At 41.8% G+C, this 22371-nt stretch overlaps 1 protein-coding gene across 1 annotated transcript in view; it reads right to left on the bottom strand.

The window, feature by feature from the left end:
* LOC127007987 (dipeptidase 1-like) overlaps positions 1 to 22371 on the bottom strand; it is a 112958-nt gene that overhangs the window by 78356 nt on the left and 12231 nt on the right. The window lies entirely within an intron of this gene.

Below are 22371 nucleotides of genomic sequence, written 5' to 3'. Positions count from 1 at the left end.
GTATGCATTAGAGAGAGAGAGAGAGAGAGAGAGAGAGAGAGAACTAATAATGGGCTCGCAAGCTTCTTTTCCATTTTCACTTCATATTTTCTTTCTCTTTTTCATCTTTTCTGTTTTGCTTTTTTTTCCTGAAGGCGGCGCTGCAGATCCTCCTCCACTTCTTGCATTATTCAGAGGTGACCCGCTGATCCCAGGTAGGAGGAGGAGGAGGACGAGGAGGAGGAGGAGGAGGAGGAGGAGGGTATGAAGGAGGAGGAGGCAGATGGTGTGTTTTAAGAAGGAAACAAAAATGAATAGAAAAGAAAAAAAGGAAAGAAAAGGAAGAAAAAGAAAAGACAAAAAAAGAGGAAAAAGAAGAAGAGGAAGAAGAAAAAGAGGAAGAAGTAGATGAAGAAAAAGAAAAGAGAGTAAAGACAGAACGAGTAAAGATTATTGATGGGAAAAAAGTGGAGAAAATACGCGAGAAAGAAAGAATGAGAAGATAGGAATGAAAGTAGAGGAAGAAGAGAAGAAAAGATGAGGAGTGACAAGCAAAACAAAAGGGGGAGAAAGAAGAAGGGAGAAAAAAGAAAAAAGAAAAGGGTAGAAGTAGAACGGAGTAGAAGGGAGGGGAGGAGAAGGAAGGGGAGTAATATTTGAAACTGATTACCCAAAACGCGATATTAAAAAAGGAGGGAGACGGCGAGGAAAGGGAAGGGGAAGAATGGGGAGAAGAGGGGGATGGGAGTGAAAGGAAAAGGAGAGGAAGGGGAGTGAAGGGGAGTAAAGGGAGTGTGGCTTGAAGCTGAATTAGAGAGAAAGAGAGGAGGAAAGGGGAGAGGGAGTGAGGGGAGAGAAGGGAGTAAGAAGGAGAGAGAGCGAGGAGGAGAGACTGACAGAGGAAAAGGGGTGAGACGAAAAACAGACAGACAGACACACAAACACAGACAGACAGAAACATACACAGACAGACAGATAAATTCGGGTAAAGATAAAGATTAGAGCAAAAGACCATAACACTCAAACACAGATTACAACAGAGGGAAAGGAACATTGAAGAGCTCACGGGTAATACCTTTACGAACACCTGTATTAATAGCATTGCGAAGGTCAGGTAAATCGATGTTGGTCTTGATCTTTAAGGTATTGAACTGAATGACCCAGAAACACAAGAAGAGAGAGTGATTAAGGGAAGGAAGCGTGATGGAAGATGAAGAATAAGAAGGAAGAGTAGAATGTGATTTAAGTGGAAGCCAAATGAAGAAGGGAGAGAAAAAGGAGGAGACGAAATTGTGAGAATAGTGAATGGGAGAGGAAGGAAAGGAGGAGATGATACGAAGATAGAAAATAGGATAGGAGAAAGAGATTAAAGAGAGATAGAAGGGTAATTGCTAGGACTGGAAATGAAAGAAGGACTTAGGAAAAGGAAAGAGAGAAAATGGAAGATTGGAAGAGTGAAGAGGAGGAAAAGGAGAAAAAGGAAGAAAAGAAGAGAAAATAATGAAGAAAAGGAAAAAAAGAAAGGACAGTTAAGAAGTCAGAGAGAGAGAGAGTAAGCAAAGTATCAACCTTAAACTGGGAAAACTTCTTAAGAGGTGCTTCTCTCTCTCTCTCTCTCTCTCTCTCTCTCTCTCTCTCTCTCTCTCTCTCTCTCTCTCTCTCTCTCTCTCTCTCTCTTCTCCCCTCGTCCTCCTCCTCCTCCTTCCCTCCCTTCCTCCTCCTTCCCTCCCTACTTACCTCCCTCCCTCCGTCCTTCCCTCCCTACTTACCTCCCTCCCTCCCTCCCTCCTTCCCTCCCTCCCTTCCTCCCTCCTTCCCTCCCTCCCTCCCTCCCTCACTCCTTTCCCACCTCTTACGTTTAAACCTCGAAATCCTTCTTCATATATCTTTTTTTTTTTCATTTTTTGGGTCCACCTCATTTTTTCTTCCACACTTTTTAGAGCTGGACTTCAGGACGCAAAACTAGAAAGGGAGGGAGAAGTGGAGGAGTAGGAAGGAGTGGAGGGAGTAGAGGGAAGGGGAGAGGAGAGAAAGGGGAGTGGTTTTGGATCCTAAACTGGAGGGGAAGGAAAAGAGTAGAGAAAAGGTGAGAAGTAGAACGGAGTAGAAGAGAGGGGAGGGGAGGGAAGGGGAGTAATATTTGGAGCTGATTACCCAAAACGTGAAATTAAAAAGGGATGGCCATGGGGAGGAAATGGAAGAGGATTAGATGGGAGGAGTAGAGGGAAGGGGAAGGAGAGGGGGATTTGAGTGAAAGGCAAAGGAGAGGAAGGGGAGTGAAAGGGAGTAAAGGGAGTGTTGCTTGAAACTGGATTTGCGAGAGAGGAGGAAAGGAAAGGGGAGAGGAAGGGTGAAGGGAGCAAGGGGATAGGAAGTGAGGGGGGAGAAGGGAGTAGAAGGAGTGGTGGGGAGTGAAGGGGAGTATTTGAAGCTGGATACCCTAAACACTAAACTAGGAAGAGGGGAGTGAAGGGGAGAGGAAGGATGAAGGGAGTTAGGGAAAGGAAGTGAGGGGAGAGATATGGAGTAAAAGGGAAGAGGGAAGGGAGTAAAGGGGAGTGTTTGAAGCTAGACATGAGAAGTGGAGTAAAAGGGAAGAGGACGGGGAGTAAAGGGGAGTGTTTGAACCTGGACACCCAAAACGCTATAATAGAGAGTAAGGGAGAAGGTTGGGAGTAAGGGGAGTAGAGGGGAAGGGGAGGGAAGTTGAGGGGCGAAAGGGGGAGTGATCTTTGAAACTGGTCACCTTGAACCCTTAGATAAACTAACGAAAAGGAGAAGAGGGGAGTAAAGTGAAGAGGGAGAGGGGAGTAAGAGGGAGTGGCGGTGAGTGCAAATTTGTGTTCCTTTACGAGAGGATAACGTAAGTCTCCTCTGGCCTGTTCTGGGGAGTAATTCACAAGGAAGAGGAGGAGGAGGAGGAGGAAGAAGATGGAGTAAAAGAGAAATGATCCTTTTAACTTAATGAATCTCTTTAGACTGATGAAATTCTTGGACATGACCTGTTTTGGGTTATGGACACCACCACCACCACCACTACCACCACTACCACAACCATAACCACCACCACCATCACCACCTCCACCATAACCCTTAACCACCCACCATCATTATAGTTAACCCTTCCATATATCCTTTACCAACACGTTTACCAGTATCACCACCACCAAAACCACCACCACCACCATCACCATCACTACCACCACCACCACCACTCACCAAATTCCTCCTCCAACACCCTTATACCACCACAACTATCACACTCCTCCTCCTCCTCGGCGTAACGTGTTGTCTCTGCTAAGTACCTGCTCCTCGTAAGGGAATTAGTTCTAAGTCTGGGTGATGGGATGGCGCCCTTCTGCAGCTCGGGAGGGGGTGAAGAAGGGCAGGAGAGGGAGGGGAAAGAGGAGGTGGAAGTTTGTGTGGAGTACGTATAAAGTTGGGGGTGGGAAGAGGGGTGGAAAGTGTGGGTGCATATATGGTGGGGAGAGAAAGGGGGGATTAGATGAGTAAGAAGGAAGGTGATATTGAGTGTGCATAAGTAAGAAAGAGAGAGTAGAAGTAATAGATAGATAGATTGAAATAGATAAATAGATATGTGGATACAGGGTCGTAAATCTTTTAAACTCTACGCTCTAATGTTGCCGCGTTTCAGTAGCTTCAGTGTGGGTGGGTGAGAGAGAGACATACATTAGAGGAAACTTAACTGAGAGGAATGCGGTCACAGATAAAGATTAAAAAGAACGTAAGCTTTTAAGAGACGACTCGCCCAAGTAATTTATATTTACAACCACGAGCGGACTTAACTTTTATGGACGGGAATATACGTGAAAAATGAACTTCCTGGAAAATATAAAAGAAAGAAAGACGGAGAGAAAGAGGGTAAGAGAGGAGAGGAAGATGGGAGGAGGAGGAGGAGGAGAGGTATTAGAGGAAGAGGATGATGAAGGTAGAGAATGGATGTGATTAAGATGGACACAAAGGGAAAGACAATGAGAGAGAGAGAGAATGTGAAGGGAACGATGAAAAAGAGGACAAGGAATGCTGGAGAGGATCTTCAACACACACACACACACACACACACACACACACACACACACACACACAATATTGCTGGTTTGATCGAGTCTGTCAATTTGTCTTTATTTCACTTTCCCTTCCCTTTTTCCCCTTTTTTCCCCCTTTTCCCTTACCATTCCTTCCCCCCCCCCTCTCTTCCTCCCCTCCTCTCCCTTCCCCTTTCCCCTCACCTTTCTGTTTGTCATTCAGCCTCCTCTTCCTCCTCTTCCTCCCCTCCCCCTCTTCCCCTTCAGCCTTGTATGTGTCGTGTGTACAAGGAGTGCAATCTCCTGTCTGTCTGTTTGTGTGTCTGTTTGTCTGTCTGTTTGTTTATTTGTGTGACTCGTTTGTTTGTTTTTGGTCAGTGTTGAATTTGTTACCCGATGTGTTGCTTGGAAGTGGAAGGTGTTTGGGAGAGTGAAAGAGAGAGAGAGAGAGAAACGGGAAATAAAACACGTCAGAAAAAACAGATAAAGATAAATGAATGAATGAAATGAAAGCAGGGAATAAGGAAGAAAGGAGAAAAGGAAGAATCACAATTTATAAAAAGGGAAGGAAGGAAAGAAAAAAAAATGTAAGTGGGGAAAGAAGGGAAAATTTAAGGAAGGGAAAAAAAGGGGAGGAAGGAAAAAAGGGAGGAATCACACAACCTTACCCATAACAACACATATATTCTTCACCCTAATCACCCTTATTCACCCTTACATAGTTTTCTTCCTCTCCCTTCTCCCCTCCCTCCCTCCCTCCTATACTCCCCTCACCCTTCAAACTACCCATAACTTCTCTACCACTAAACAACTTCACCCTTAACTTCCTCTTCACCCCAACTTCCTCTTTCTCTCTCACTCTTCCTCCTCTTCCTCCTCTTCCTCCTCACCCACCCTATCCCTTCCTCCTTCCCCTCACTCATACTCTCAGAACCCCAACTTCAGCTTATCAATTCACATACACATATTCACAAACTCTCTCTCTCTCTCTCTCTCTCTCTCTCTCTCTCTCTCTCTCTCTCTCTCTCTCTCTCTCTCTCTCTCTCTCTCTCTCTCTCTCTCTCTCTCTCTCTCTCTTCTCCTTTTCTTCTTTTTTCCTTCTTTCTTTCTTCCAAGTATCTTCCTTCCTCTCTTCCTTCCATCCCTTCTTTAATTCCTTCATTTCCTTCATTCATTGACTCCCTCCTCCTCCTTTTTACTTTCTTCCTTTCCTTTCCTTCCTCCCCCCTTCCTTCCTTTCTTTAATTCATTCCTTTGCTTCACTCCCTCCTCCTCCTCCTTCTCCTCCTCTCTCAACTTTCTTCCTTTCCTTCCCTCCATCCTTCCTTTCTTTCTTTCCTCTCTCTCTCTCTCTCTCCCTCGCTCTCAATCTCTCTCTCCCTCTCACCTTGTTCCTCCCCTTCAACATTTCTCAACTTAGCCACAACTTCCACCACGACAAGCCACCAGATTCACCTCCACTACCGAACAGTTTGCGCCGTCTATACTTTATGCCTCCCATTGTTACGTATTGCTATGCTCTCTGCGTGTGTTTGTGTGTGTGTGTGTGTGTGTTTTGCGAGTTTCAGTTTGTGTTGTCTATTGTTTGTGTATGTGTTGTAGTTTTGGGTTAGTGTGTTGTATGTGGGTATGGTGTGTAGTTGAACCTCTTGTCAGATTGTTTGTGGTTTTGTTTTGGTTTGGTTTTCGGCGTATGGGTTAAGAAGATGGAGTTGTAGCTGGTAGTAATAGTAGTAGTAGTAGTAGTAGTAGTAGTAGTAGTAGCTATAGTAGTAGGAATAATAATGGAAGTAGAGGTAATTGTAGTAATAGTAGATAATTGTTTTTAATCATCCCTGTCATATTGTTTTCCTTTCTGTTCCCTCTACTTCTGTCCTCTTTTCTGTCTGTCCTTTCACCATTTTTTTATTTTCCCTCTTTTTTTTTCTACCTGTCTGTTCCCTCACTCCTACCAATCTTTTTCCTTACCTCTTTCTCTCTTTGTTTATTCATGCCTATTTTTTTTCTTTTTTTTTTCTTTTTGCTCCCTCCATTTCAGTCTATCCCTTCTTTTTTTTTTCCTTTCCTCCCTATTAACGTTTTTCTGGTTGTGTTTTTTATTTTTTTTTTACCTTCCTCGCTTCACTCCTTTTCGTTTCCTTCTCTTCTCCATCTCTTTGTCCTTTTTCTTCCTTTTCTCTCTACTTCTGCGTACGATTTTATTTCTTATTTTATTATTTTCTCTCATTTTTTCTTCCTGTCATTTATTTCCCTCCTCTGTCCAACCTTTCTCCCTTTTTTTATTTTTCTTCCTAATTACTCATGTTTTCTTTCCTGTGTAAGTTTTTTGTGTGTTTTTGCTTCCTCTCTCTCTCTCTCTCTCTCTCTCTCTCTCTCTCTCTCTCTCTCTCTCTCTCTCTCTCTCTCTCTCTCTCTCTCTCTCTCTCTCTCTCTCTCTCTCTCTCTCTCTCTCTCTCTCTCTCTCTCTCCATTCCTGTCCATTTCCTCTTCCTTTCTCCTATTCACTCCTATTTCACTCATACGATTTCTTTTCCCGTTTGCGTGGGTGTGTGTGTGCGTGTGTGTGTGTTTGTGAGTGTTTTTTTTCATTCCTCGCTTTCCGTTCCCTCCGTTCCTGTCCGTTCTGTTGTCCACTTCCGTCTGGCGAGTCCCCACTAACAAGATTGAACGGACAAGGATAGTGTAGTTTCCCCCCTACCCCCCTTCCCCCTTACTCTCCCCTTTCCCCCCTTCTCCCCCCTCAAATTAAAAAGACACGCACGCGGTCAAAGGCTGCCCCGGTTGAAAAGGACTAGGCACACACACACACACACACACACACACACACACACACACACACACACACACGAGCTATTCAGTCTCCTTCAGCATTCCTTCATTCCTGCCACGTCCACGCCCCTCCCCCCCTCTTCCTCCTCCTCCTCCTCCTCTTCTTCTTCCTCCTCCTCCCCCTCCTCCTTTCAGGCTTACCCACCACTTATCCCTTTAACTTTCACTCTCCTCTCTCTTCCCCCTCTTTCCTTCCCCTCTTCCTCTTTCCCCTCCCCTTCTCCCCTTCCTCTTTGACCTTCCTTTCCCCTTCCTCTCCCCTTGTATCACTCTCTCTCCCCTCGTCTCTTCTCTCACTCTCTCTCTCTCTCTCTCTCTCTCTCTCTCTCTCTCTCTCTCTCTCTCTCTCTCTCTCTCTCTCTCTCTCTCTCTCTCTCAAGATAATTTGCCGCGCTATTTTTAACTAAGTGTCTTTTTATCTTCCTCCTCCTCCTCCTCCTCCTCCTCCTCCTCCTCTTCCCCCTTGTCTTCCTCTTAATTCTCGTCCTCTTCATCATTTCCTTTGTTTCTCTTCCATTTTGTTTTATTTTATTTATTATTATCTTCTATTATTTATTATTCTCCTTTATTATCCTTTATTTTCTGCGTCTCCTTCTCTGTGTTGGTGAATCTTTTTTTTTCTTTTTTTATGTCGCTCGTCTGGTAATGGAGTCTGGTTAGTGTTGTTTTTGTTAGTTTTTTTTTATTTGTTTTTCTGTCTGTCTGACTTGTGGGTTTTGTCTGTCTGTCTGTCTGGTTTGCCTCTATGTGTGTGTTTGGCTGTTTTTTCTGTCCTTTTGTCTGTCTGTCTGTTCCCTTTTTTTCTAATATTTTCATTTTTTTTAATTCACTTTTTTCATCATTTTTTTTCTTTACCTCTTCCGCGTCCTCCTTTTTGTCTCTGTCTGTCTTTCTCTGTCTGTTCCCTTTTTTTCTCTCTTTACATTTTTTTAATTTCACTCAGTTTTATCCATATTGTTTTCTGTGATTTTTTTTTCATCATTCTTTCTTCCACCTCCTTCTTTCCCTTTTTCTCTCGTATTTACGTTCTTTTAATTTCACTCACTTTCATCCATATTGTTCTACGTTCTTTTCCCTCTCTTTTTCATCTTTTTTTTCCTCCTCCTCCTTCTCCTCCTCCTCCTCCTCCTCCTCCTCGCTTGTCCTAATTTCTTAATCGCCTCGGTAATCTCCTCCTCGCCTGTGTTCCCCCGTCAATGGCGCCATCAGGGAACAGGTTTTGATTCTCTTCCTAAACCTGATTGTCTTTTGGGGTTATTACGTTTTTTTTTTTTTTTTGCTCCTCTTTGTGTTAATTTGTGTTATTTTTTCTTATTTTTCCTCCTCTTCTGTGTTCACTATTCTCCTTTTTCCTCTTCTCCTCTTTTCGCTTTCTTTTTTCCTACTCTTGCGTTCAGTTTTCTTCTTTTTCCTCCTCATCTGTGTTCAGTGTTCTTCTTTTCCCTCTCTTCTCTGTTCATCGCTTTTTGTTCTCCTCTTTTCGCTTTTTTTCCCTACTCTTGTGTTCACTGTTCTTCTTTTTCCTCCTGTTCTGTGTTCACCGCCTTTCCTTCTCCTATTTTCTTCTCTTGTTTTCCTTTCATATCTTTTTTTTTTTTTACTATTTTACTATTGCGCCGGTAGGCTTTTTCCCGGTGGGGCCTGATGGTCGGCCCAAGGCTTCTCCCCGGTGGGGCGTGATGGTCGGCCCAGCCCGTTCTGGCGCAGGCGAGTGTTTATAGTGGCGCCATCCTGCTTTGGCTGATAGGTGGTCTTCTGGACAGCATGTGGGTAGTTTTAAGCCACTCGGCGGCGGCCGAAAAATCCCAGCTTGGTGGCACCGGTCGGGGATTGAACTCGCGTTATCCTGATCGCGGCGCCGTCACTCTGTCGACTCAGCCACCGCCTCCCCCATTTGATTTCTTGGTGTCGTTGTTTCAGTTTCGTGTACTTTTTTTTTCCCATTTCTTTATTTTTTTCGTATTTTCTTTCTCTTTTTGTACATTTCCTCCCCTTTCCTAACTTTTTATTTGGCGTTCATCCGTTTTTTGTTTCGTTTTCATTCCTTTCCCTTTTATTTTTTTTAGTTTTATTTTTCTCTTTAGCTTTCATTTTTTCCTTTACTATTACCTTCTGAGTTTAATTTCCTCAACTTCTATTTTCTTTCCTCATTTTTTTTTATTCTCTCCTCCTTTCCTCCCCTCGCCTTTTTCTTGGTTTATCTTTTTCATTTTCCTTTCCTTTAATCTCCTTTATTCCTAATCTTGCTTCACGTCCCTCCCGTTTTCTTTTAATTTTGTTTCCGGAGCAGATTTCTAAGCAAACGACAGGCGCTTAATTTGATCTTATTTGTATTCCAGGTTATTAAGAGCAAGTGTTACTTTTGAATGGCTCGGAAACACACACACACACACACACACACACACACACACACACACTAACGTTACTTATCTCCCTCTTTTTATTTCGTTTTCCTTCTTTTATTTCCGTTCCTTCTTCTACTTTATTATTTTTTCCTCATTCTTTGTTTTCCTTCTCTACTTTACTACTGATTCTCCCTCTACACTCTACCTTTTTTTTCCTCCTTTCCCTCCTTTTCTTTTCTGCTCCATTCTTTTCTCTCCCTTTCTCTTTTTCCTCATCAGATTTCCTCCTTTCCTTACCCGTTTTTCCTTCCTACTCCTTGTTCTCTTCTACACACACACACACACACACACACACACACACACACTAACGCAATTTTCCCTCCTCTGCTTCCTCCATTACCTAGTTTTCTTCTCCCCCATTTCTTCCTCTGCCCTTTTACCTCATTTTTCCTCTTTATTTTCCTTCCTTCCTTCCTTTCTTCATTCATTCATTCCTTTCTTCCTTCCATCGTTCCTTCAATTCTTCCTTCTTTCCTTCCTTCCTTCTTTCCCTTGCCTTTAACCCTCCCTCTTTCTAGTTTCCTTACTTTGTCCATTCCTTTATACTTTCCTCCTTTATTCCTCTTTTTCATTCTCCTTTCCCTTCACTTTTCTATTTATTTTCCTTCTCCTCACCTTTTTTTCTGAGTCTTCTCCCTCCTTTCCCTTCGTTTTTACCCTCCTCATTATCCTCTTCTTCCTTCAACTCACACACACACACACACACACACACACACACACACACACACACACACACACACACACAGGTAATTATCCCTTTATCTCACCTGTGTCGTAAGATCTGCATGATTTACCGCTTCTTGTCCCCCGCTCGTTTTTCTTTTTCTTCTTTTTTCTTGTTTTTTTCCCCCTAAGCTCTTCCATTTGTGTGATGTCTTCGTATTTTTCACCCGGTGTTTTTTCCTCCTTTGTCCTCAGATTATGCGGTGGAGAGAAGAAGAAGAAGAGGGAGAGAGAGGAAAAAGAGGTGAAGACGAAAGTGTGATGAAGAGTGAAAAAGAAAAGAGAGATTGTATGTGATTTTGAGGTGAAAGCAAAGTAGTGAAGATGAAAGAAAGAGGAGAGAAAAACGAAAAAGAAAGTGAGATAAAGAATATTGGTTAGAAAACGATTTGAAGTGAAAGCAAAAGGGTGGATAAATGTAAACGAAAAAAATAGAGCTGGAGGGAAATGTGAAGCTTCGAGGAGGAAATATAAAGAATGAAATGTTAGAAGAAAGAGGACAAGGAAATAAATAAATAATAATAAATAAATAAAGGAGACAAATGTAAATGAGAAAAAAATAGACCTGGGGGGAAATGCGAATCGAGGAGGAAATATAAAGAATGAAATGTTAGAAAAGAGAAGACTAGGAAATAAGCATAACAATTGCACTAAGCTGAGAACACAAAAATGGCATATAGTGTGTTGTGTATAGTGAAGAGAGGAAAATATTACAGCCAAGTTAAAAAAAAAAAATGAAAAGATATAGAACGATAAGAAAGTGATTGTGAAAAGGACAGAAATGGAAAAAAAATGATATAAAGATTGAAAAATGTTAAAAAAAAAGAAAAGAAAAAGAGAAGAAACAGCAAGAAAGAAGACGGAAGATGACGGCTTCACCCTCAACACAATTAAGGTATTTTTTTACGTTTTGCTTTTGTTGTTTTTTGTGTTATTTCTATTCTGTTTTTGTCATTCTTTTTAGTTATTTTTGTTATTTTCTTATTATGTTATCGTTTTTTTTTGTTATTTTTGTTATTTTCTTATTTTGTTATCGTTGTTTTTTAGTTATTATTGTTATTTTCTTATTTTGCTATCGTTGTTTTTAGTTATTTTGGTTTATTGTTTTTTTTGTTTTGTTATTATTTTTTTTACCTCCTTGCTTTATCCATTTACTTCTTTCACACTATTCATTCCCTCTTCCATTTTTTATCGTTTTTTTTCTATGGTTATTTTTTCCTTCTCATTCTCCTTCCTTTCCTCGTTCTTTTAGTAAACATCCTCTCCTTCGTTTTCCTTTTTTTCCTTTCTACCCAATTTGCTCTCTTTCCTTTATCCTGTTTTCCTTTGTTTGTTCATTTACTACGTTTTCCTTTATTGTCCTCCTATTCCTCCTCCTCCTCCTCCTCCTCGTCTCCCATTCTCTCCAATCCTACTTGTGTTCCGCCAACCTTTGTCCCATCCTCGCTTGCCCCTTTGTCTGTCTGTCCGTCTGTCTGTCTGTCTGTCTATCTGTCTGTCTGTCTGTCTGTCCTTTACCTCAAACTCAACAATAAACAATTTGTGCGGTATACGGCTCGTCAAGTTCTCTGTGTGTCTGTCTGTCTGTTTGTCTGCCTGTCTGTATATCTATCTATCCATCTATCTATCTATCTATCTATATCTATCTATCTATCTCATTAGTTTCCGCTCCCACACTTTGTCTTTTCTCTTATCTTTCATTCTTATTGTTTTTCTTGTTTGTTCTTTTCTTTTCTTTATTTTTTTCTGACCCATTTTCTTTCTTTATCTTTCTCTCCCCTTCCAGTTTATTCTGATCTTTATTTTATCTTCCCTCATTTTCGTCTCTTCCTTATTATTTATATTCTCCCAGTTCTTTTTATCTCTCGTTTTCATTCTCCTTTTACGTCCTCTTTCCTTCTCTTCTCTCCTACCTGTCCTTCCTTTCTCTTCTCTCCTCTCCTCTCTCCCTTTTATCCCTTCCTTCTATGCCCCACTTCGCTCATCTTTTCATCGCTCTCTGGCCCTCCCACTTCCCGCATTCCCCTCCTCCCCTTTCCTCTTTCTCCCCCTCTTCCCCTTTCTCCTCACTCTTCTCCCAACCTCATCCCCTCTCCCTGCTCTCCTCTTCCCCTTCCCGAGTCTTCTCTTGTCTTCCCCTCCTCTTCCTTCTCATCTCTTGCCTCCTCCTCCTCCTCCTCCTCCTCCTCCCCTTTCCTTTCTCATCTCCCCCCCTCATCTCCTCTCTCTTCCCATTTCTCCTCCCCTCCCCTGTTCTCCTGTGATTCCTCCCCAACTCATCCTCTCTCCTCTCCTCTCTTCCCCCCTCCCCCCTTCTCTCTTCCCCCCTCCTCCCTTCTCTCTTGCCTCCTGCTTCTCCCCTCTCCTCTTCCCTCCCCTCCTCCTCTCCCCAGTGATTCCCCCTCCCCTCCCCGGTAAAATTGCATGACAGGGTGACTTTCCGCGTGTTTAGTCTTGTGAATTATTATACACCGCTGAAATATGGCAGAGGAGGAGGAGATGGAGGAGGAGGAGGAGGAGGAGGAGGAGATGGAGGAGGAGGAGAAAGGTCACTGGAATATTCAAAACGGGTTGCTTGTATGTGCTTTTTATGGAGGAGGAGGAGGAGGAGGAGGAAGAAGAGGAGGAGGAGGTGAATAGTAGGAGTATTTTTAGACAGGTCAAGTGGAAAGGTATGTTTGTTTGTCTGTCTGTCTGTCCGTCTGTCTCTATGTCTTTCTATCTATCTATTTATCTGTTTATCTGTCTCTCTGTCTCTGTCTCTCTGTTTGTCTTCTGTTGTTATTGTTTTTTTTTCTTTAATTTTTTCTTACCTAATTCGTTTTTTACTCATATTGTTATTTTGTTATTTTATTTTTCTTACCTATTTTTTTTACTCATTTTTTTTATATTATGTTATTTCCACGTTTCCTCCTTTTTAGTTTTTTCGATTTCATTTTTTTCCCATTTTATCATTTTCGTCCTGCCTCTCTTTTTGACACACACCCTCTTCTCTTCCCTTCTCCCCTCCTCCTCCCTTCCTCCATCATCCCTCCTCTTCCCTCCCTCCCTCCCTTCCTTCCTCCTCTTCGTTTTTCAACATTTCTTCTTTTTGGATATAGTCGGTTCATATTTTGACATTCACTCATTTTATTCCTTTCCCCTTGCTCTTTTTTCTCCTCGTTTTCTCTTTTATATCCTTCCCTTCCTTTCAATATCCTCTCCTTCGCTATTTCCCGCGCCCTTTGCTCTCCTCCTCCTCCTCTTCTTTTATCCTCCTTTTTTCCTCCCCTTCCCCTCTCTGTATACATCTTTATTATCTGTTACATATATTTAAATCATATATTTTTGCACTTATCTTTTTGCATTTCCCATTTTTTTTCAATATCCGTTTCTTTGTTTTTTTTTATTTCCTGTGCTTTCCTTTCCTTTCCTTTCCTTGCATCTCTTTTGCTTTCGTTTGCTTTCTTTTCCTCTCCTCTCCTTTTCTTTCCTTTTCTTTGTCCTTCCGTTTTACCTCCCACTCCTTACGTTTATTTTCCTTTTCTTTCCTTTCCTTTTTTCTTTCCTTTCCTTTCCTTTCCTTTCCTTGCATCTCTTTTCCTTTCGTTTGCTTTCCTTTCCTTCTCTTTCCTTTCCTTTCCTTTACGTTTTCCCTTCCACTCCTTACATTTATTTTGCTTTTCTTTCCTTTTTCCTTTCCTTTCCTCTCCTTATTCACTTTTACTCTCCTTACACAAAATATTACTTACCTGCATAACTTTCCCTTTCCTTTCATCTCCCATTCCCCTCTCTCTCTCTCCTTTTGCTCTCCTTCCTCACACACACACACACACACACACACACACACACACACACACACACACACACACACACACCATCTCATGCATACCAGTTGTCATACCCAATAAAAGGAGCTTGTGCCGCCACCTGGAACGTCCCACATTAAGAAATTGTCTGTCAGCGACCAACCACGCGAAGAGGAGGAGGAGGAGGAGGAGAGAAATTGCACATGATACGAGTGAAAGGGTTGATGTAGGAGGAGGTGGAGGAGGGACGGAGGGGAGATTAAAAGGCAGAGAAGATGGGAGGAGGTAGAACATGGGTAGGGACGAAATATATGAAAGAGATGATTAGTAGATTGGGACGAGAAGGGAAGGAAAATGAAATAGAACTCGTAGGATATGTGGAAGGAGGAGGAGGAGGAGAGGGATAGGGGTGAGGAGAAGGAGGACATCGCTGTGATTGATATAATGGATGGAAGAAGGGAAGGGGAGTATGGGGTAGGTTTGATAGAAGGGAAAGAGGAAGGAAGGGGAAAGCAACGACATAGCACTGGGAAGATAAATAGGAAAGGAAGGGGAAGTGAAGAAAGAGGGAGATCAGAATTCAGAGTTTGAGTGGATGGAAGAGGAAGAAGAGGAATCAAGAGGAAGAGGAAGCAGAAGAGGAAGGAAGGGGAAAGCATCGACAGAGTATTGAAAAGACTGATGGGAAAGGAAGGGGAAGGTATGAAAGAGGCAGGATATAAGAATTGATAGAATGAGTTGATGGAAGAGGAAGAGGAAGAGGAAGGGGAAAGCATCGACAGAGCATGTAAAGGTTGATGGGAGAGGAAGGGGAAGGGAAGAAAGAGGGAAGAGATCAGAAGTTAGAGATTTGGGAGATTGAAAACAAGAAAATTAATCAAGAGGAAGAGGAAGAAGAGGAAGGCAGGGGAAAGCATCGACAGAGCACTGGAAAGATGAATAGGAAAGGAAGGGGAAGGGAAGAAAGAGGCAGGAGATCAGAATTCAGAGTTTGAGTTGATGGATGAGGAAGAAGAGGAATCAAGAGGAAGAGGAAGAGGAAAGGGAAGAAGGAATTGGGAAGCACAAATACACATATACCCCCACACAAATACCCCCACACAAATACCCCCACACAAATACCCCCACACAAATACCCCCATCAACGCAGCATTTAAAAGGACACACATCATTAATTATCGCTTCAGAATGGCCTAATACGGGCTAATTACCTCGTGAAAATTAATCAAGACTGCCTCTGATCACGTGACACACACACACACACACACACACACACACACACACACACACTAATCTAAATATAAATGAGTATAAGTGTAAGGTTATATTAAGAACTAGTAATTAATGAGATTGTCTAACTCTCTCTCTCTCTCTCTCTCTCTCTCTCTCTCTCTCTCTCTCTCTCTCTCTCTCTCTCTCTCTCTCTCTCTCTCTCTCTCTCTCTCTCTCTCTCTCTCTCTCTCTCTCTCTCTCAAGGTCATGGGTATTCGTAATTACTCTAATTTTCTTTTGGGTTGGCGAAGGAATGAAGGAGGAAGGAAGGGAGGGAGGGAGGGAGGGATAAAGGAAGGGAGGGAGGTATTAAAAGGAGAGACGGAGAAAGGAGAGAATGAAGAGAGAGAGAAGAAGAAGAAGAGAGAGAGAGAGAGTGCAGTTCCTGGTTCCATGACTGCGGAAATAACTGAATTCCTCCGAAATCCTACCAGATCCTTCGACCTTGGCTAATGGGGTTCCTTTGGCCTTCCCTCTGTGTCTGTGTGTGTGTGTGTGTGTGTGTGTGTGTGTGTGTGTGTGTGTGTGTGTGTGTGTGTGTGTGTGTGTGTGTGTGTGTGTTCATGCCTCCTTACTTCTCTATTTCTTTCTCACTTATTCGTCCTTTCTTTCTTTCTATCCTTCCGGCTTAGTATTTGAAGCTTTTAAGTATATACCTGAGATCCTACAGGCAAAGGAGAAGGTCTTACCAGTAACGAATCCTTTGGGAAGTCCCTAAAACCCTTTACAGACTCTTAGGAAAGCTCTTAGTAACCCTGGGCGACGGAGATGTGCACCGAAACCACGCGCACCTATAAAGTATGCCCCTAAAACCTCTAACTTAAGATTGTAATATGAAATTTTTATTGTCTCGGTTCATGGCCTAAGAAAAAAGGGATGCCGGAATCTTCAAGTAAGCCTGGTCTTCTGTGACGGAGATGAGCACTAAGGCAATGTGGAGCTATAGTATATGCCCTTAAAACCTCTAACTTAAGATTGTGATATGAAGTTCTTATAGTCACGGTCCATGGGCTAAGAAAAAAGGGATGTCGGAATCTATAAGTAAGTCTGGTCTACTGTGACAGAGATGAACACTAAGGCAACGTACAGCTATAGTATATGCCCCTTAAACCTTTAACTTAAGATTATGATATGAATTTCTTATAGTGTCGGTTCATGGCCTAAGAAAAAAGGGATGTCGGAATCTACAAGAAAGTCTAGGCTACTGTGACGGAGATGAGCACTAAGGCCACGCGCACCTTTAAAATATTCCCCTAAAACCTCTAACTTAAGATTATGATATGAAGCTCTTATAGCATCGGTTCATGGCCTAAGAAAAAAGGATGTCGTAAGCTATGAATAAGTCTTGGCTACGGAGATGAGCACTAAGGCCTCGCGCACCTCTAGTAGTTGTTCGTAGGCTTAAGAGGAAAAGGGTTGTCAGGTTATGGGTTTTATGGACACGTGGCTCTGTAGGTCATTATAGGGCGGATAGAGGGGACGGCTTTAGGGGCTGGTCGTATTGTAATCTATGGGGCGTGTCTCGGCCGCTTGTGTCGATACCAGAGGGAGGGATGTAGAAGACAGATGCATATTTTTTCCAGTAATTTCCTTCCCCTTCCTTCCGTTTTTATCCCTCGTCCTTTTCCTTCCCTCCGTGATGCCTCCTCTAGACTCAGTTTTGTCTTTTTCTATCTATTTCTCTCTTCTTCACATTATGCTCTTTGCCTATTTTTTCCCTTTTTTTTTTCCTCCCCCCTTTTCCTTCCCCCCTCCGTGATGCCTTCTCTATATTGTCATAACTCTGTCTCTGTCTTTCTATTTCTCTCTTCTTTATCTTATGCTATTTGCCTTTTTTTCCTTTTTTTTCTTCTTTTTTTTCAATTTTCCACCCTCTCCTTTTCCTTCCCTCCTCCGTGATGCCTTCTCTATATTGTCATAACTTTGTCTATTCCTTTCTCTTTCTCTCTTTCTTGCTTACTTTATTCTCTTACCCCATTTTTCTTTCTTTTTTTCCCTTCTCTTCCTTCCTCTTGATGTCTACCCTTGCCTATCATAACTCTGTCTGTCTTTTTCTTTTTCACTCTCTTGTTTACCTGGTTTTCTCTTCTATTCCCCTACCCTCCTCTTTTCCTGCTTACCTTTTCCTTCTGTCTTTCCCCTCTTTTCCTTTCTTTTTCCTTCTCTTCCTTCCTCCATAATGTCTACCCTTATCTATCATAATTCTCTGTGTCTTTTTTATTATCACTCTCTTGTTTACCTGGTTTTCTCTTCTATTTCTTTTCCCTCCTCTATTCCTGCCTACCTCTTCCTCCTTCCTTTCTATCTTTCCCCTCTTTCCAGTTTTCCCTTACTCTCCCATCCCTTTCCGAACTCCCTTATCTTCCTACCTCTCCCTCTCCTCTCATCCCCTTCTCTTTTTACCTTATTCTCCCTTTTCCCCTCTCCCGTATTCCTTACTTTCCTCCCTTCCTCCAATGTCATCTCTTTCCTATACTCTCCCTCCCCAATTATCCTCCCCAAATCGCCAACCTCTCTTCCTTTACCCTCCCTTCCCTATCCTATACCTAATCATACTCTCCTCTCTCCCTCCCCTGTAATCTCCCTTTATTCTCCCTTCCCTATCCTCCCTTCTACCAATTTCCCTTCATTCCCCTACACTCAACCCTCCATCACCTTCCATATCCTATACCTGCTTCTCCTCCCTCTCCCTCTCCCTCTCTCTCCCTCTCTACGCGGGTAAAGCATTATTCATTAAAATCGTGTTGCCGAGGACCCATTCATCCCCGCGTAGGCCTCATGCTGTAAATAATGGGGCCTAATAAATATTTTTCCTCGGAAGCTTCGGTTTGTGTGGCTCATTGATTCATTTCAGATCGCCTGGTTAATTTTTTTTTTTTTTTTGGCCTGGCACTTTTGGGGGGATCTGTTTACTTTTGTTTGTTTGTTTGTTTGTTTTTGCTTTTTTCTACTGCTCTGTCGATTGATTTTCCAAGCCGTGATTTTCTCTTTTTTTTCCCTGACTCATATTTTTTTTTATTTCCTACCTATTTCCTTTCTTTTTTCCTCCCTTTCTTTTCTTTTTTTATTATTTTCGTATACTATTATTTCCAAGCCGTTATATTTTTTCCCTGACTTTCTTTATAATCATATTTACTACTTTTTTTTTCCCTTTTATTATTTTTTTGCTTGCCTCTTTTTCTATATTTCCTACTTCTTTCCTTTCTTTTTTTCCTTTCTCCCTTTCTTTTCTTGTATCATTTCTCTATAGTATTATGTGCACCCCCTCAATTGAATTCCCTCACAAAGTACAAAGCTAAGGAGACGGGGATGAGCACGGAGGCAACGCGTAGTAAGCTCAGCACATTCCCCGAACTTTTCATATTACGTTTCTCATGCTGTATTTTTTTCCTATTTTTTTCTCGGTTTCGTGTTTTTTTCCTCAATCTCAAGCAACACCTTTACATTTTCCTTTATCAGATATTGAGAGGAAAACTAATAGGCAATGTGTGTGTGTGTGTGTGTGTGTGTGTGTGTGTGTGTGTGTGTGTGTGTGTGTGTGTGTGTGTGTGTGTGTGTGTGTGTGTGTGTGTGTGTGTGTGTGTGTGCTTTCTTCCCCTATGAATATATTATAAGAAGTCACTTAAGCTGTAATGGGAAGAAGAAGAAGAAGAGGAAAAAGAAGAAGAAGAAGAAGAAGAAGAAGAAGAAGAAGAAGAAGAAAGAAGAGAAAGAAGAAGACAAACGCAAACGATGCCTCAAGATTTTTTTATGTGTGTATGTGTGAGTGTTTGTGTGTGTGTGTTTTTTTTTTTTTTTTGTGTGTGTGTGTGTGTGTGTGTGTGTGTGTGTGTGTGTGTGTGTGTGTGTGTGTGTGTGTTTTCAATCTCAATCAATTTCAATCTTATCATATAATTTCAGTGTTTATTTCATTTCTCAATTTATTTTATATTTCATTTCATTTATCTCTTTTTTTCATTCTTTGTTTCATTACTTATTTCCTTTTATTCTTATTTATCTCCCCTTTTATTTATGTATCTTCCTATTCCACTACTTATTTCACTATTTACATAACTTTACTTCTATTTATTTTATTCTGTTTATTTCATGTGTTAGACTTATTATGCAATCAGTTAATTCCCACTGTGTTTGTTTAGAGTGTTGTTGGAAAGTTGTTGTTGTTGTTGTACTTGTTATTCCTGTTTGTTATAATTGTTATCATCATCATCATCATCATCATCATCATCATCATCATCATCATCATCATCCTCTCTCACCTTACCTCACCTTTCTACTTCCCATCCTCTCCATCATCGTTATAATCTCCACCTTTGTCTTTGTCCACGTAGAGAGAGAGGAAAATAGGAAGGAAAATTAAGCCATGGATCAAGGAAGACAAATATAATAACAGAAAGCATTAAGAGAGAGAGAGAGAGAGAGCTAGAAAATAAAACAAAACGACACCAAGAGAGAGAGAGAGAGAGAGAGAGAGAGAGAGAGAGAGAGCACCTTGTTTGCCGGCCCCGATGAAGGGTCGGCTGCCAATTACGAGGAGGAGAAGACTTCGTAAGGAGGCGAGGTAGTTATCAAAGGGACAATCTCTCTCTCTCTCTCTCTCTCTCTCTCTCTCTCTCTCTCTCTCTCTCTCTCTCTCTCTCTCGTTGTTTCTTCCATTTTTAGTTTATTTTTATTCCCTTGTCTTTCTTTTCCTTTTCTCTCTCTCTCTCTCTCTCTCTCTCTCTCTCTCTCTCTCTCTCTCTCTCTCTCTCTCTCTCTCTCTCTCTCTCTCTCTCTTCATCGTTATTTTCTTCATTTCTCTCTCTCTCTCTCTCTCTCTCTCTCTCTCTCTCTCTCTCTCTCTCTCTCTCTCTCTCTCTCTCTCTCTCTCTCTCTCTCTCTCTCTCTCTCTCTCTCTCTCTCTCTCTCTCTCTCTCTCTCTCTCTCTCTCTCTCTCTCCTCCTTCTCTTTCCTCCATTCCTTCACTCCTTCTTTCCTCTTGTACTTCTCTCATTTTCATTCTCTTCGCTTCCTGCCTTCTGTATTTTGCTTCTTTCTTTTATTTCCTTTTTTTTTTTCATTCTGCTGTTATCTCTTTCGTTCTTCTATTCTTTCTTCATTATCATTGTTTTATTCTTCTTTCCTCATTTTTATCATCCTCTCCATTCCTTGTTTTCTATTGCAATTATCTCTATGTCTTTCCTTTACTCTTCTTTCCTTCGTTTTCTTTCACTCATTCTTTTTTATCTCCCTCTCCCTTCATTCGCTTTCTTTAACTCATTCTCCTTTATCTCCCTCTACCTTCCTTCGCTTTCTCTAACTCATTCTCCTTTATCTCCCTCTTCCTTCCTTCGCTTTCTTTAACACATTCTTCTTATCTCCCTCTACCTTCATTCGCTTTCTCTAACGCATTCTTCTTATCTCCCTCTTCCTTCATTCGCTTTCTTTAACTCATTCTTCTTTACTTCCCTCATCCTTCATTCGCTTCCTTTAACTCATTCTTCTTTATTTCCCTCATCCATCCTTCGCTCTCTTTAATTCATTCTTCTTATCTCACTTTTATTTCCTCCTTCCCTGATTCATTCCTTCCTCCTGTTATGCAATTCCCCCTATTTTATTTTCCTATCCACTCATTTCCTTTAGTTTTTCCTTTTTCCATATATTCTTTTACTCGCTCGTCCATTCCATTATTCATTTCCTCATTCACTCATTCACACAGTCGCTCTCTTTCCCCTTTATTTCAGTTTCTCTCTCCATATTTTTTGTTGATTTTTTTCTCACATTCTTACCCCCAACACTATATTTTTTTTTCGGCTTCCCGCCCGGAATGAAATGATAATCCCGGGTATTCGCCGTGATTCTTATGGTGATGGAATGATGATTGTGATGCCGGATTGTGTGTGTGTGTGTGTGTGTGTGTGTGTGTGTGTGTGTGTGTGTGTGTGTGTGTGTGTGTGTGTGTGTGTGTGTGGAGGGGATGGTAGTCTTTCATATTAAATTTTCTCTCACTCTATTTCTATTTTTTCTTTACTTTTTTATCTCCCTCAATATTTTCTTTATCTCTCCTCCTACCTACAGATTTTCCTCTCTCTCTCCCTCCTTACCTACCTACCTACCTACCTAGCTAAGTAACTAAAGCCTTCCTACCTATCTTCCCATTCTCCTTTACCTACTTCCTATTTCCCCTCTCTCTATTCCTCCCTCCCTCCCTCTCTTCCTCCCTCATTCCCTCTCACACCCTCTCTCCCTTTCCTCTCATTCCCTCTCACACTCCCTTCCCGCACCTATTCCCTCTCTTAAACCCTCTCCCTTTCCTCTCATTCCCTCTCACACTCCCTTCCCGCACCTGTTCCCTCTCTTAAACCCTCTCCCTTTCCTCTCATTCCCTCTCACACTCCCTTCCCGCACCTATTCCCTCTCTTAAACCCTCTCCCTTTCCTCTCATTCCCTCTCACACTCCCTCTCCATACTTATTCCCTCTCTCCTTCACCTCCTAACTCCCTCTCCCTTCCCTCCATCCCCTCTAACAACGCAAAATCGTGACAGTTTTCCTTGCACAACGAGCCGCGCGTTGGGATGGGACAAGGATTCTGATGTTTATTGTCCTCATCTCAGAGCACGGACAAGGACGCCGCGATGGTTGGGACATGTGGGCTTGGGCGTCCGTCTGTCTGGTTGGCTGTTGGTCGTGCATGCGTATCACGTTTGGGGGGTCGGTTCGTGTTGTTTGCGTGTTCTACTCTGGATGGTTTGTGGTGAGGTTGCTTGTGGTTTTGAGGTGGTTAGAGAGAGAGGTGGATAGATAGTGTTTTTTTCTTACAGCAAAGGAAACAGCTCAAGGGCATAAAAGAGAATACAATAATGAAAAATAGGCCGCAAATCACCGCTCCCACATAAAAGGATAGATGGATTGATAGATAGATAGATTGATTGATGGATAGAAAGGTAGGTTGATTTGAAAGACAGATAGTGAGGAAGATAGATGCATAGAAAGATTTATATATAGGGAGGAAGGAAAAAATGAAATGATAGGTAGATAGATAAGAGTATAGAGTACTTAGAGGAGGTAGGTAGATAGATTGATAGATAGAGAAGTAGGTAGGTAGGTAAACATATATATTAACTGAGAGATATGTCGGAAGGAAAATAGATTAATATAAATGCTTGATAGTTAGATAAATGTAAAGATAGAAGGATAGATCGAGGGAGGATTTAATATACTTAGAGGAGGTAGATAGATAGATTAATAGACAGAGAGGTAGGTAGATAAACATATTAACCGAGAGATATGTAGGAAGGAAGAAAGATAGATACAAATGCTAGATAGATAAATGTATAGATAGAAGATAGAAA

The sequence above is a fragment of the Eriocheir sinensis genome, chromosome 36 (genome assembly GCF_024679095.1).
Source record: "Eriocheir sinensis breed Jianghai 21 chromosome 36, ASM2467909v1, whole genome shotgun sequence".
NCBI lineage: Eukaryota > Metazoa > Arthropoda > Malacostraca > Decapoda > Varunidae > Eriocheir > Eriocheir sinensis.
This window is presented reverse-complemented; position numbering and strand designations above follow the sequence as displayed.